This window comes from Pistacia vera, unplaced genomic scaffold (assembly GCF_008641045.1).
Source record: "Pistacia vera cultivar Batoury unplaced genomic scaffold, PisVer_v2 Contig211, whole genome shotgun sequence".
Classification (NCBI taxonomy): domain Eukaryota; kingdom Viridiplantae; phylum Streptophyta; class Magnoliopsida; order Sapindales; family Anacardiaceae; genus Pistacia; species Pistacia vera.
This window is the reverse complement of record NW_022196015.1, coordinates 1,750,545-1,766,479: the sequence shown is the minus strand read 5'-3', so window position 1 is coordinate 1,766,479 and position 15,935 is coordinate 1,750,545.

The window sequence follows — 15,935 nt, the reverse complement described above, 5'->3', positions numbered from 1 at the left end:
TGTGCACATATACTAAGTTTGATTGTAAGAGAGGGGTTAAAAGATATGGATGACTCCATATTTAGAATTCGCGCTGTAGTGAGGTATGTGAGGTCTTCTCCAGCAAGGTTAATGAGATTTAAAGAGTGTGTGGAGAAAGAAAAAATTGAAAGTAAGAGTCATTTGGTGTTTGATGTAGAAACAAGGTGGAACTCTACTTACTTGATGTTGGTAGCCGCAAAGCACTTATTGAAAATAAAAGATAGTAAGTACAGAGATGAGCTTTCTAGTGGGGACAAGTCAAGGGGTTTGCCCACGTATAGTGATTGGGAATATGCCCGCTACTTGTTACCCTTTCTGAAAATTTTCTATGACGCTACTGTACATGTGTCCAGCTCTTTTTATGTTACCGATAATGAGTACATGTGAGAGATATATGGCATTGGGATGAGGATTTCAGCATGGTTTCATAGTCATGATCTTAGCTTAAGTTCTATGGCGATAAGGATGAAGGGAAAATTTGAAAAATGTTGATAATATCAATATAATGTTATTCATTGCAGTTGTTCTGGATCCTAGGGACAAGTTAGAATATGTTGATTGGGTAATTGGTGAGTCCTATGATGCTTTTACTGTTGATAGGTTAAAGAAAAAAGTGATGGAAACTTTGTTGTCTTTATTTAACAATTCACTAAGTATCCTATAGAGAGAATCCAGAGAATTGCTAGCTTAAAAAGGGTGTTCGTCTAAAATTTTTATCCTTAATCCAGTTATAACATACTATTACACAATGACTATTTCTCACATATATAAATCCACATTAAATTTCTTCACTGAGACAGTGTGTAAAATTCTCTCGCCAGCTTGACATCTCCCGACCACTACAATCTAAAACTTGCAAAAATAAGGAAAGCAATGGGATGAGCTATAAATGCTCAATAAGTAAACCAAATCTAACTATGCTCTTACTTCGCTGTCCCCGTTTTTGCTATATTGCTTCTAAATTTTTGCTTGCTTTCTCTCTTTATTCTCAAGCGTACTACTTACCAATCTTCTATTCTTCTCAAGTCTTTCTAAATCCTCATAGTGCTGTGCTATTCTTAATCATTTTATTTCTCTTCCCTGCTAGATTATAACTTTCTGTTTCTTTCTCTACTCAATAAATTGCTAAGTTTCCTTGCTATTTGTCATGTTTCTAATTTCTGTTCTTTTCTTGTATATCTCTAATTTCTTTTCTTTTCTTTTCTCGTAGGCTCCTATTTTCTTTTCTTCTCTATTCTCATGGGTTTCTATTTTCTTTTCTTCTCTATTCTTATGGGCTTTTATTTTCTTTTCTTGGCTAGTCAGACACGCAATAATAAAATAACATGTCTAATCTATGCATAAATGCAATGCATATAAAATGTCTGATACATATGCAAATGATCATGTTTGTATTCTTTCTGAAAATTCTTTTCTAATTCTTTCTTAAATTCTTTCTCTTTCTTTATGAAATTCTTTCTGTTTTCTATTTCTTATTCTATTTTTCTTTCTTTCTGAAATTCTTTTTGTTTTCTATTTCTTATTCTATTTTTCTTTCTTTCTAAAATTCTTTCTGTTTTCTATTTCTTATTCTATTTTTCTTTCTTTCTGAAATTCTTTTTGTTTTCTATTTCTTATTCTATTTTTCTTTCTTTTTCTGAAATTCTTTCTATATTCTATTATGATTTGCTGATCGGACTAGGCTAAGGCATTGATTTGGAACCCTGGCCATGTGAGCGTATTCTGAAATTCTTTCTTGGTACAGTCCTCATCCACATGCACTTCTAGCGGACTATACAGTTCTGTTTTCTATTCTGAGGCCGCTCACTGATGGCGGAATGCATGTGGGAAACTTATGCATCTCTGTCGCCACTAGCTAACGCAGCGAATTCTCACAAGTTCCCCATCATAACAACCCTCTAAAAACATGCTCTGTAAATTTGTAAAATAACTAGCTAGACATTTTCTAATAATTTTAAAATTTCTTAAACATATGTTATGCTATGTCATGCATTTATATGCTGTCTTTGCATGATCCCAAAATACGTGTCTGACTCTAGCATGTATTCTATTAATTCTAAGGCTTTTATTTCTATACTTTTCTGGAAAACCCAAAGTTCTATTCTAGTAACGTGCTTAAATTAAACATTTTCTATTTTATTCTTTATTTCTGAATTCTATGCATCGTGTGTACGTACACGATTCTATAATTTCTACATAATTCTTTAATTTTATCATGCTATGTAAAATGTACACATACACCAGTACATTATCTCTCACAAATTCTACTCTTCCATAATTCTATTAGTGAGATATTAAAACGGCACAATTCAACTAGGGAATGAATTCTACATTTTGGGCAATCTAATTTCTTCTATAAAAAGCTATACCACAACATAGGTATTAAGTCTACTAACTTGCCGAATTATGCTACTAGATTTTCTCAAACTTATATGTCACATAACCATGTCATTAAACAACTCTCTAATATTTTTCTAATGTAAACAAACATGTCTTGTACAACTTTCTAAATACAAATCTTAATGCCATAAATTTGCATTCTGTTACATGACCATCAACGTCAATTGTTATACATGCCCTTCTTTCTTCTTTTCTTTTGGCTACATTCTATACATTAATCTATATTGCCATATTAATCATTGTAAATTCAATCTAACATATGGCACAACATATATACTTTGGCTAAATTCTAATTTCTTTTTAACATTCCTAACTAAACTTTTGGCCAATACAAAATATTCTCAAGATCTTCTAGCAAATTCTACGGCTTGTAATATATAATAAGGCATGAAAACTATACTCATACCAATCAATTTTTAAAATGGTCATGTATTTAATAAACCAAACTTCTATTTCTTTGATGTTTCTTTGATATTTATATTTGGGAAAGCTTTTCTATTCTTTATACAATAAAATCACTTATTACATATTGTTTATAACTAATCTCAAAACAAGAAACAATAATATACTCATTTGGCCAAGCCATTCTTTAAATGATCTTTCTAATTTCAAGCATACAAGCTTGACAATTTATGATGGCATATTGTAATATTATAATATAATCACCCATCTCTTACTATCATCAATACTACACTATTGCAACAATTTAATATGCAATTCTTGTCATCATTTTTCTAAAGTCATAAGTTTCAAAACTCATAATTCAATGACTAAATACAATATGCCATTCAAACTAATGTTAAAAGTTAAAGCAGCTTGAACCATGCACTAAAGGCCATTCATTTCATTGAACTAACATAAACAAGTGTTATTCTAAATTTTGGCATAACAAAATGCACTCTTGAATACTAAAACTTACACTTGGTTAAGCCTAACATAACCTTTCAACTCCAATTCTTTCCTTTCTCAAACAATTTCTTCAACAAGATTTAACAAACTCATGCATGCATTTCTCTTTGAATTTTCATCAAACAATTCACATGCACATGTGATGCGTTGTAACTACAACATGCATAAATAGCAAATGCACTAGTCGCACAAAGTAATAAATTGATGAGTGAGTATCGTTCTCACGAGGATAGTGTTACTAAGTACCGATTTCTCTAGTTTAAGTCTTAATTGAAGCAATAATAAATTGGATTGATGGAAAATTAACAAACTAAATACAAATTAACAAAATATAAATTAATGATAATGAAATTAAAGCAAAACCTAACAGCTTAACTACTTAAGCAATGCTAAAAAATGCTAGGGTGTTGATTTCACCTAGATACGCTAACCCAATTCATAGAATCTATTACCCAAGTTTTAATTCCTTGATTGAAAATCAAATTCCCTAAGTTGTAAAACATATCTTCTCAGGCTACATTTCCCTACTTATCCCTATTAAGCTTCCGCACCCAACAAAATGAAGATTAATAGTTCAAAGTCTTTTAAGCTTTATGGAATTCTATCTAGATTTCATAGATCGCTAAACCTATCTCTAGCATTTGCTTAATCTACAGTATTTATCCCAAGAGGCACAATCACAAATCACTTCTCAGTCTCATTGTGAACAACACACATTTGAATGGTGATCAAGCATCCAAAAGACATTAAGCAAAGAGATAAACACTCAATCATGAAATTAAAACTCAAAGTAAATCAATTCATATAAATTTGAATCATTGTATCAAGATTACATCAAACCCTAGCTAAACAACTCAGTTCATACTCAAAAACGAAATAAAACAACAAAAACAAACTGAATCAAGATTCATCATTGAAAAATAAACAAAAGATGGAGAAATCTTCTCTAATTTTAAGCACAAATCTTCAATAATCTTCTCCTTCCATGAGCTGCCTCCCAAATGACGAACCAAGACTCATTTTCTCTTCCTTTTCGCTCTAATTTATACCTCTCTCACTTAAGGATGAAGCCCTAGCAAGCCAAAACGCGTCGTTTTATTTTTACATCTGATGCAGGCTTCGCCGCGGCGAAGCTTTTTCCTTGCCGCGGCAAAGATTTCGGGCCAAATTTGAGCATGATAGATTCTAAATCTGGAAAAGTGTTAAACATATGAATTGTAGCCCTTTCAATTATCTTTCTGTTTTTAAAGAATCAGCACAATATGAGGTCTACAGCTCACGTTATGTCAGAAATACTTAAGCACATCCAAAGACGTTTTTCTTCAGTTCCCAGCGTACTCTTCACGACTTCAAGCCAATTTTTCACCCTTGTCCAGTCAAAATTAGGAAAAACCCAAAACATGAAAGTTGTAGCTCTTCTTCTTAGCTTTTCAAAGCTTCTAAATTCAGGCTATTCCGAGTTTCCAAGCTCAAGTTACACAATTTACGCTCAAAACTGTTATTTATGCTAAAAATCATCGTTTAGGCCTGCAAAGACAAATTAATAGAATTAGGTAGCAATTATGGCCCAAATTGTATGAAAAGTATCCTAAATCCTATCAAAATTCAATGCAAAATCATTGTGTAAAATATGATTATCAACATGTAAATACTTGGTTGGCCACACTTGCACATCTCTCCAAATCCACTAAAATTGGAGCAAAAACTCACTAAATTTAACTTCAAATCTGGCCGGATTCAACACTTCCAAATTCCAACATCAACTCATCAAAATTTCATCCAAAGTTCAACCAAAACATCACATCTACATAACTACTCATCTTGGCTCAATTTCTACACATTATTATCCATCAAACAAGCATCTAAACAGCCAATACTTATTATCATACATCATACACAAACACTCAAGAATCAACTTACACATATACTACTCAAATTAAAGCTTAGAATGGGTTTACTTACCTTTTTCTTGCAAGAATCCTTTTTGTTGCTTCCTTTGCTCACTTTCTCCATTGATTCATGCTAAAACACATAAATTCATGAGAACTCATACTTATAAAACACAAATCACAAACTTTTGCTAAAATTCTTCCCTTAGAAAGCCACAAATGAACATATATTCACTTAGGCATGAATTCTCATGTAATTCTCTTGGAAGACTTTGAAGAAATGGAGGAGAAATGGACCCATACTTTCAATGCATTTAACACATGTTCTATTTAGCGGACGACCTTGAAGATGACAACGACAAGACATTTGATCTCTTGAAATGGTGAAGGATGAATTCAACAAAATATCAAGTTCTCTCTTTGATAGCACGAGATGTATTGGCTATGCTTGTTTCAACTATAGCATCTGGGTCAGCTTTTAGTATAAGGGTCGTGTATTGGATCCATTTCATAGCTCCCTTAGTACGAAAATGGTGGAGGCTCTTCTCTGCACACAAGATTGGATTCGGACTGCGCGTGCACTATTAGCCATTGAGGAGACCTTGGATGAGTTAACAAAAATTGAGTCGGGTAAAATTTTTGCTTTACTTTCAATTATTTAATTATGTCTTTGTTGGATTTGTTAATTATACTTTCAATTATTTAATTATGTGTTTGTCCAACTTTTTGTAGAATTTCCATCTTTAAGAATAGAAAGTACTCGTGCTCAACTTAATGATTGAAGGGCAATCCAAATTTCCAATAACGAGGTACATACGATGACTTTATGTAGTTTCATTTGTTCTTCTATTTACTAATTTGTAGATTTGATTGGACAAACTTATAAAAAGAAAGAAAATTAAAATGGAAGCTGGCTAACAAGTTGTATAACTTTTTTTGCTTTCACAGTTGACATTTGACAATGGATGGAATGTGCTTGGAGTTGGAGGGTTATTGCTTGCTTGGAGGCCTCCTTTGAAATCTTTTTGTGGATTTATTACATTTGTATTTGTCTTGTGAACTTTGTTTGTGTATCTTCCAAATTTTCATTTCATTATTTGATTTGGCAATGTGCTTGTTATGTACTTTGTTTGTTTTGTGGAAATGTGTTCGCTATTCTAATCATGTGTTTGATTTGGATTTTGTGGAAATGTGTTCACTATTTTAATCATGTGTCTGATTTGTAATTTTAGGGTGGAAACTAAGTTGGTAGGGGACTATTTTTGGTTTGCATATGTTTGATTTATAAATGTCTTTGCATACTTTATAGTTTATAATCTGAAATTAGAGTCTGCATCATGTCTTTGTCTTTGCAATCTTTGATTTGTAATTTTAAATTATTAATACTTTATGTACATTAAAAAATATATGAATTCAAATTATTTAATTACAAAAAATATGACTTCAATTCAAGTTAAAAAATGGGCCAAGGTGGAGGAATGGATGTAATTGGACTAAAATGGTCCAGGCCCATTTGAATAAACCTGTCAAAAAAAAAAAAAAAAATTGTGCCAAAGTGGAGGGTTTGAAGGAATTGGGTTGAACTAATCCAGCCCATCTTAGTTAACAGGTTTAAAACTGGTTAACCGGTTAACCAAACCGAATTTTTGGTTCAGTTAGAAACCAGTTTATAACCAAAATCGGACCGGTTTCAGTTCAATTTTTTCTATAAACCAAAAATCGGTTTGTTTCAAGATATGGGTAAACCGGTTTGATTAATCGGTTTTTCCACCCCTACTAAACATAAAGGACAATGAAATGAATTCCTCTTCATTGAAACTTCATAAAGGAAGCGAATGAGAAATCAGAAATTTGGGAGAATATAGAAAAACTTAACTTGGTTTGGTTGTACTCTACTTTATATATGTTTAGGGTTTTGAGAGTCTCCTTACAGATGACTTTCTATATTGTGACACGTCTTGCCCTCGCAAATCTAGGGTAGGACTTTTAAATATTCATAACAAATTTTTTTATGTACAAACATGGTACTTTTGGCAAAACGCTAGGAATTGAAAAGTCCTTATTAGTCTTTACATGTGCCTAACCCGTGAGAAAGGATTAAGTTTATAGGTTCATGGTGAGCTGAAGAGTCCACATGGAACGGGTGTTGATTGGTCTTTGTTAGAAATTGGAGGAGTAAAAAATAAAATAAAATAAAATAAAGAACAACAATATGTGAAGAATATCGCACACACATAAACACGATATTTATGTAGTTAGACATAACTCACCTACATCCACGTATAAGAGAAATTCACTATAATTTCGTGAACATGATATACAAGAGTGCATAACATCATCAACCTTGTATATAAGGCGAGAACAATCCTAATTTCTATGACACTCTACCCTATGGTGTTTAATAACCCTTACGTCAAAACCCTTATGTTCTCACATTCTTTCTCTTATTCTCTCATAATCATGAATTGGTTCTCACCCCTACATTTATAGGTAGTATATGGGGCATCCAATTTCTAATAGAATTGATACTTCTATTCCTAATAAGACTCACATATTTTAATTCAATTCTCCTACTTTAACTCAAAGTAAAATCGTAAACCAATTCTACTTCCCAAATTCAACTCAAAATAGGAAAAAGAAAACAAATATTCACAAACTCAAACTCCTAAAATAGGTATTTTCTTATTACTCAAATTCTTCTTCAACAACATCTTCATCAATTACCAAAAAGTGTTCACAGCCCAACACTCCTCCTTGAACTTTTTTGGTTGTGAACTTCAAAGCATGTTCTTCGGCATTCTTTCTTCTAGACTTCTTCAGAGTCCCATCGGACTATAGGCGTTTATATCCAATGAAAGATGACTTTTCAAGCCTCTTCTTCAAGCTTACTACCCCTTTCTTCAAGTGTATAAGCTTCACACAACCAAGCACGTTACATACTTAATTGTTTTTCCGCCCTCCAATCTTCTTGTTGGAGTGGCTCGATGGCTTTATTATCCTCTCGTCGATCCTGTCGCTGACATTCTTGCAGACCATCACCCTACAAATTTTTGTTTTATCTCCCATAGGCCCCTTCTCCTGCAGATCTCCTAAGAAAACCAGCTCTGATACCATGTTAGAAATTGGAGGAGTAAAAAATAAAATAAAATAAAGAATAGAAATATGCGAAGAATATAACACACACAGAGACACAATATTTACATGGTTTGACATAATTCATCTACATCAACGGATTAGAGAAATCCACTATAATTTCATGAACATAATTTACAAGAGTCAATAACACCTCAACCGTGTACATAAGGCGGGAACAGTCCTAATTTCTAGGATACTCTACCCTATGATGTTTAATATAACTCTTACATCAAAATCTTTGTGCTCTTGGTTTTCACCCCTATATTTATAGGTAATATATGAGACATCTAATTTCTAATAAGATTCATATTTCTATTCCTAATATGACTCCCATATTTTAATTTTATTCTCCTACTTTAACTCAATATATAATACTAAACCAATTCTACTTTCCTAACTCAACTCGCAATGGGAAAAGGAAAACAAATATTCCCAAGCTCAAACTCTGAAAATAGGTATTTTTCTAAAATTCAAATTGTTCTTCAATTACCTAAAAGTATTCACATTCCAACAATTTTTGCCTTTGCGAGTACTCCATAGGCCGTAGAATGGCAACCATGGGAATGAGATGGTTCCCTTGAGCGGCTAAATATAACTCTACTTTAAATCGCCACCTTTAGAGGATTCTCAAGCTCACCGTTTTCATTAACATGCAAGAGGTTATTGGCATTCGTGGCAATTTTGAGAGAGTAGAGATACCTATATTTGTATATGTAGTTATTGAGCTTCGCGACGGCCAATGGACGATTACATGCGGTCTTTCTTGAATTCTTCCTAGCTAGATGGCGACACGTGCTTTTAGAGATACTTTCGTCCATGGCAAGTGATAAAGTTGTTTGCCCTTTTTTAAAAATTTATAAACATTAAACTCTCATAAATTTTTTTTTTTAAATCCTACCATGTTTTAGAAATAATATAAATCTCTCTGCTATCAAGTTTTACGTAAAATAAATGATAGAAGGACATTCAATAAATATTTATTTAACTCATAATAGTATAAGTTATAAAGGTTCAGTATTATTGGTAGAGATTTTCTTCATCCAGAAACCTCAAGGGTATTGTTGTTGATGACATATTAAAAAATTGATCCATGTTTATCATCCATACATTATCTAGTTAAATTCAACTCTCTGACGATATGTTCTTCAAAAAATTCGATTCGTGTAGATTCTTCCTCCAACTAATGAATCTTGGAGAATTGTCCTGCAAGAAATTGAGCTCAATTTTACGATGAAATAGTCCACTTGTTTCTTGACAATAGATGACTCTCAACTATCATTAGATCAAATATTGATTCAGCTCCTTCTGATTATTAAGTCAAACCTTAATGGTTGATGTTTTAACTCTAAATTAATTTATATTTGTTATGTTACTCTAAGGGGGCGTTTGGTTAAGGGAATGTTGGATTATTAGGAATTTGGATTATTGGAATCTTATATTACCTCGAAAATTACTGGGAATCTTTAGGAAAATATGTTTGGTTAGTTGGTGAATATGTTATATTAATATGTTTGATTAGGGAGAATAAATTGGTGGATATGTTATATTAATATGTTTGGTTAGGGGGAATAAATTGGTGGCTAGAATAGATCTGGCCGTTAATGGCCGAAAATGACCATATCGAACCTCCTGGAGCCTCCCACCGAATCTCGATCTTTTCTAGGGACTCCGGCAACTGTCCGTGGTGGTTGACCCGCTGTCGGCGGTGGTGGCAAGGTGGCAATGGTAGTCTGTAATTTGTTTTAAGTATAAAGGTATTATTGTCTAAAAATTTAATTAAACAAGGGTAAAATTGAAATAGTATATGAATGTAAATTTATTTTAAAATAGGGCATTGTTGTCCAAAATTTTTATTAATAAGGGATAGAATTGTAATAAAAATAAGATTACTTTAGTAATCTTATAATATCTAAGAAAGTGAAGGTAATCAGATTATCTCTAATATTACTAACAATAACAACTATTGGTAATACAAGATTACCGGAATCTCATATTACTTGATAAGCAAACATGATAATCAAGTAATATATGATAACATAACCTTAGTAATCTTACATTACCTCCAACCAAACGTCCCCTAAGAGTACCGTTACAGAATTAGTGATGCTAAAGAGTAAAGACACTCGAAGGCGTGGCCCAATTGGGTGATTAGGCGGGAGATTAAAGATTGCTTGAAAAGCAAATTCCCGATTACGGACGAAAAAAAAAAGAAGGCAAAGACAAATGGATCCATCACTTTAGCTCTTCTTCATATGAGGTGTCCTTTTCTGTCGGTTCTTTCTCTTCTTTTTTTAACCTAAGTAAATATAATACAATTTCTTCTTTTGAGTTTGTATCTCCAAGTCTTGGTTGGCACTTTGCACAATCCATGTGTTTCTGCTTCACTTCGTTTGTGTCTTATAATTTGCTGAGGTACAAGGCATCAACATACTAAATCCATTTGGTCACAATCAAGAAATGTTTAGTAGCAGGATGTCTTGTTTTAGTTGTCATGCTAGAATAAATGTATATATGTTCATCTTGTTAATTTTTTTTTCTTTTTTTTTTTATAAATCTTTGATAACAAATATAAAAAAAAAAACAAAAAAAAAAAAAAAAATCCACATCCCATAATGAGGCTTGCTACCGATGGATGAGATTTCACAAGAACGTGAACTTCACAAGGTAAGAAGTTTGTCACATTTTGGGGAAATAAGCTTGAGATTCAGCTTATATGGTTTGAGTTCTCATAACCTAACAATTTCTACTTGATTGGACTTGAGATATGACAAGATGTACATGTACTCGTTCAATCACAATTTATGGTGCACGTGTTCTAGTCATATATTGTTTATCATGGTAGGATGAAGATATATATATATACATGTTCATCTAATTAATGATTTTTTGATAAATCTTTATCATTTCTTGGTGAAATATTAAAAACAAATTCACCATAATTCTTGTAATTTAGTTTGTTTTAGGAATTTCAGTATCATTTTTTTCATTTCAAGAGAATAAAAATGTACATTTGGTTAAAAATATTTTAAGAAATGTCAAATTTTATATGGTTTGTATATATAAGCATTAAGCTAAAGAATCAATTGGTCTCAATTATAGGGCTTCCTGTTACAGTTTATACAGGTTGTTATAGCTTTCTTGATTATACACAAATTAAAAAGAAAAAAAAATATTTGATATATAAGCATTAAGCTAAAGAATCAATTGGTCTCAATTATAGGGCTTCCTGTTACAGTTTATACAGGTTGTTATAGCTTTCTTGATTATACACAAATTAAAAAGAAAAAAAAAATTCATTTGATTTATAGATAAGATAAAAACAAATTCTTTTACCTTTTGAAATTTCATTGTAACATAATTAATTTCACTTTTATAAATAAATGTAAAAATAAAAATAAAAATCAAATGTTTCTCTTATCCTTTAAAATTTGAACACAGTTTTAAGGTAATTTATAAAATGTCTAATCTCTCAAAGATTTAAGTGAATGTACTTAAATCCGAGTGTTGCCCCTATTATTATTACTTTGTAAATAATGAAAGGGAAAATAATAATAAAAGAGAGAGAGAGGTGTTTGGGGCACATTGGGATTGCTGAAGCTTTACTGGAAACGAATAACTAGAATCTCATCGTACCATTGCTTCAAGTTGTGTTTTGAAAATAACAAGCTCCAACAAAAGTTGTATTGCTTCAAGGGTATTTATTAAGGTATTCTCCTAACCCTGTTAACTGTAGCGATTATGGTTAAAGCATTTCAAAAGTATATCCTTGACTGATATGGACCTTAAACTATAGGGATGAAATTGGATTTCTCTTGTTCTATGAATGAAACCAATTCATGCTTTGACACTTAGAATTTTCTTTATCATAAAGTTTAGGCAATATGATCGAAAGAAATGCAAGTAGTCAAAAAGTAAACAACATTAGGTGATAGTTGTCATTGTAAAGTTACTTCTCTCATATCTTCCTTTTTCACTTTTCATTGAATCCCCAAAGTTTCTCTCCCTCTCTTCTCTTTCATTATTTATAAATAATTAATTCTTTTCATCTTTCTTTAATGCTGCTACGTTATATACAATTGGTATAAGGGAGTTAATTAAAACCAGTTGATCGAGTAGTGATGTTGATAAGCTTTGCATTGAATGTCCTTTTTTTTAGGGTAATAATTTTTAACCCACAATTTTTTTTATTTTTTTTTATCAATTGCAATTAAGCTAAGGATGTCCATTCACGTAGAGGGAACGCCCATTCCATTCAGTATTTCTAGAAAATAATCCCCAGTCTTGCCGTTCCAATTCGGACCGACTATGTCCCATGACCCTATTCACGATTCTACCTAAAATAAAGCAAGCATTCAGTCGAGCTAAAACTCAAGCAAAAAAGGAACGACCAAACCGAACAACCATTTCAAACATTTGAAGACTTATCCAAAAAGGCTAAGACACATCCGCGAGCTGGATATCCTTTGCGATCTAAAAAAGGAACGATCGTTGCTCTAGCCCATTCCACATGAATGATGTTATTTCATCACCTCATTCATAGCTCTGTAATCTTAACACTCTTTGCGACCTGAAGAGGAACGCCTGTTCCATGAGAGGAATGTCCCTTCCAAGCTTAAGTCAAGGTTTTGGACATAGAATTTTTTAGCTCAAGTCAAGGTTGTGTGGAAACTTTAAGTCTAGCAAGAACGACCTCGATGAATGCCTATTCCTAGAATTCTTCAAGCTGTTTCAGGAAGGATTGACACCATTCTAGAAAGTTGTTCAAGGTTTTGGAATTTTTGGACATTAAGAGATCTAAGATGCAATGTCCTTCGCGATAGGGAAACGCCCGTCTGCAATAGGGGAATGACTATTCCATGCAAGGGAACGATCATTCCAAACCCTAAGATTAAAAGAAAAGAGACCGTTGGTGTTAAGAACGCCCATTCTCGATGTTGGAATGCTTATTCCTCAAGGTTCTATAGCTTTGCAAAAGTGCATTAAATGCAACAACGGCTATAATTTTCCAAGGGTTAGAGAAGACTTAAATAGGGTGATTTATTGCAAGAAATTAAGAGAGAACAGTGCAATATCTGACATTCAATCTTGCAAAACATAGAGCTCATTCTTGATAAAAAATTAAAAAAAAATCAATCTCTCATTTGTACTAAAACTAATATCTTTAGGGAGAAACTTTGAATCCATTGTGTATTAGCCTAGCTTATAGGCAATTATTCACACAAACTTTTATCTCATATTATTGGGTGAAATCCTATAAATCTAGAGGTGAAATCCTTGAAAATTATTGTATTGGTGAAGTTTGATTCTAGTACTAGAACTTCAAGGAGGTTGCCTTGAAGAAGTGGATGTAGGAGACTCATGATCAAAGCTCCAAACCACTATAAATCTCTGAGCATTTCTCTTCTGTCTACTCATTTATTACTTATAGTTTACTTGTTGTTCATTTATTGTCTATCATTATAGTCATTTATTGTCCATAGCATTTAGGTAGTTGGAAGTTTTAATTATTTCGCATTGAATTTTTTAATCTCCTATTCACCTAAATTTATCCATTCAAACTGATTGGCTACTTTGCATGTTTTACACATCATCTACTTTAATTGTTTAATTTACATCTAATTCAAAATCACCCAATTACATTTAAACACATCAGTTTATATGGATGAGTTTGTATATATAGTATTACTCTTAAAAGAAGAATAATACTACATATACAAACTTTTCATACAAACTCTCATAAGTGCTTGAAAATACACTTTTACTTGGCTTATTGGTATTATTTGTGAGAAATTAGGTTCAAGTTGTGTGATTTGGCTTAATTATTTCATAAATATATTTTATAGGATCACGTGTATGTTTTGTATGTTTTAAGATCATAAGTGCTTAAAAATACTATTCAGGTGAAGAATGATGTTAGCAACGGAATTTGAGATAACTATGAACAAATGGTTCAAGAATCGGAGTTGAAACGAGGAAGTTACGCCATGTTCTTTAAGGAATGTAAATTCTGGAAAATGGTTAAGAATTTAGCATGTTTCGGTATTTTGATGATAGCTAGAGCTGTAGACCTCGGAATGGGATGATTCTAAAAGAATTGGAAAGCTGATGAAAAGGGCTACAATTCATATGTTGATGACTTTGTCAGATTCAGAAGATTTCGTGCTCAATTTTGACATCTTTGCTTGTTGTAAGACACATGTTTTCTCATCATGGCAGAACTGCTTCTGAACAAAATTGGAAGAACACGTTTTGTGCACATGTCATGGCATGACAACATTTTCCTAATTCTACATTGATTCTGTTACGATTTGTTTCGAGTTTTTTTTAGTTCTAGTTTGAAGAGGATTGTTTGAAACACAATCCTAAAACCCTAGTCCTATAAATAAGTGTCTTTAGTCATCCTTAGAGAGAGAGAGAGAGAGAGAGAGAGAGAGAGAGAGAGAGAGAGAAAGGAAATTAGCCGCAATTTGGAAGATCAAAGCATCCATTCTTAGAGCTTTGGATCATCAATTAGAAGAGTTTTCTTTTACTCTTTTCTTGAACTCATGCTTTTTACTTTTATAATGGTTGATCTTTTCAATACAATTACGAGCTAAATCATATTTTTTAGGGCTAAGATGTAACCCAATTTATGAATATGTGTTGATAGATTATTGTTGATGTTTGTTAAGCATATCTTTTCTAAGTTTTATTATGGTTCTTAATGCTTTAATTCTTTTGGTATCGGGAGTTGATTGATCTAATTGTTTAGGTTGAGATCGACTGATGAAATCTAGTTAGTCTAATGTAATAAACCATAGTTGAGCCAATGCTAGAGATAGGTTACCGCGTTTTGTGTGACTATGGTAAATTCCATAGCGCTTAATGATCTATTTAGACTTATTCAATTTAGAGATATTTTTTGGTTAGTAATAAAGGGTTAATTTGGGAATTTTACAGGGAAAGTTATTGGAATTATAGGGAATTTGGTCTTTAGAATAGGCTTAGCAATGTTAGCATTAATTGTCAATATATAAGAGTAAATTGGTGTGAAATATATACCCTAGGTTTAGTCATATTGCCTTACAACCAACATGTTATTTAAATTCTGATTTCTTTTAGTTTTTAATTTTCTTTTAATTTGATATTTTTAGTTATTCCATTCCATAAATTTTTGGTTAATCAAAAAGTGATAGAAGTAGTTTATTTTGGTACTTGATAACTAGTAATTCTCTAGTGTTCGACATCCATTTACTCAAACTATATTACTTGTATAAATTCGTACGCTTGTAGAGCTTTGGTCAAGTTTTTGGCGTCATTGCCGAGGAATTACTATTTTATTTACCAATATTAATATGAGCTATTTAGTTACTAATTTGGTTTTTTTATTTTTTATTTTTTTGTGTGTAAAGTTTTAATTTTCTTGTTTTTAGGTCCTAGAGCATTTACATTCAAGAAGTGCAGACGGTTGGAATAAGAAAAGTGACAAGCAAAAGCACAAGAATCGGGTGCAATGGCTGAATTAGAAGGTGGAAGGGGAAATAACAATGAGGAAGCCTAAGTAGGTAATGCAGCAGGTGGAGTTAAAGTTGTTCAAAGAGA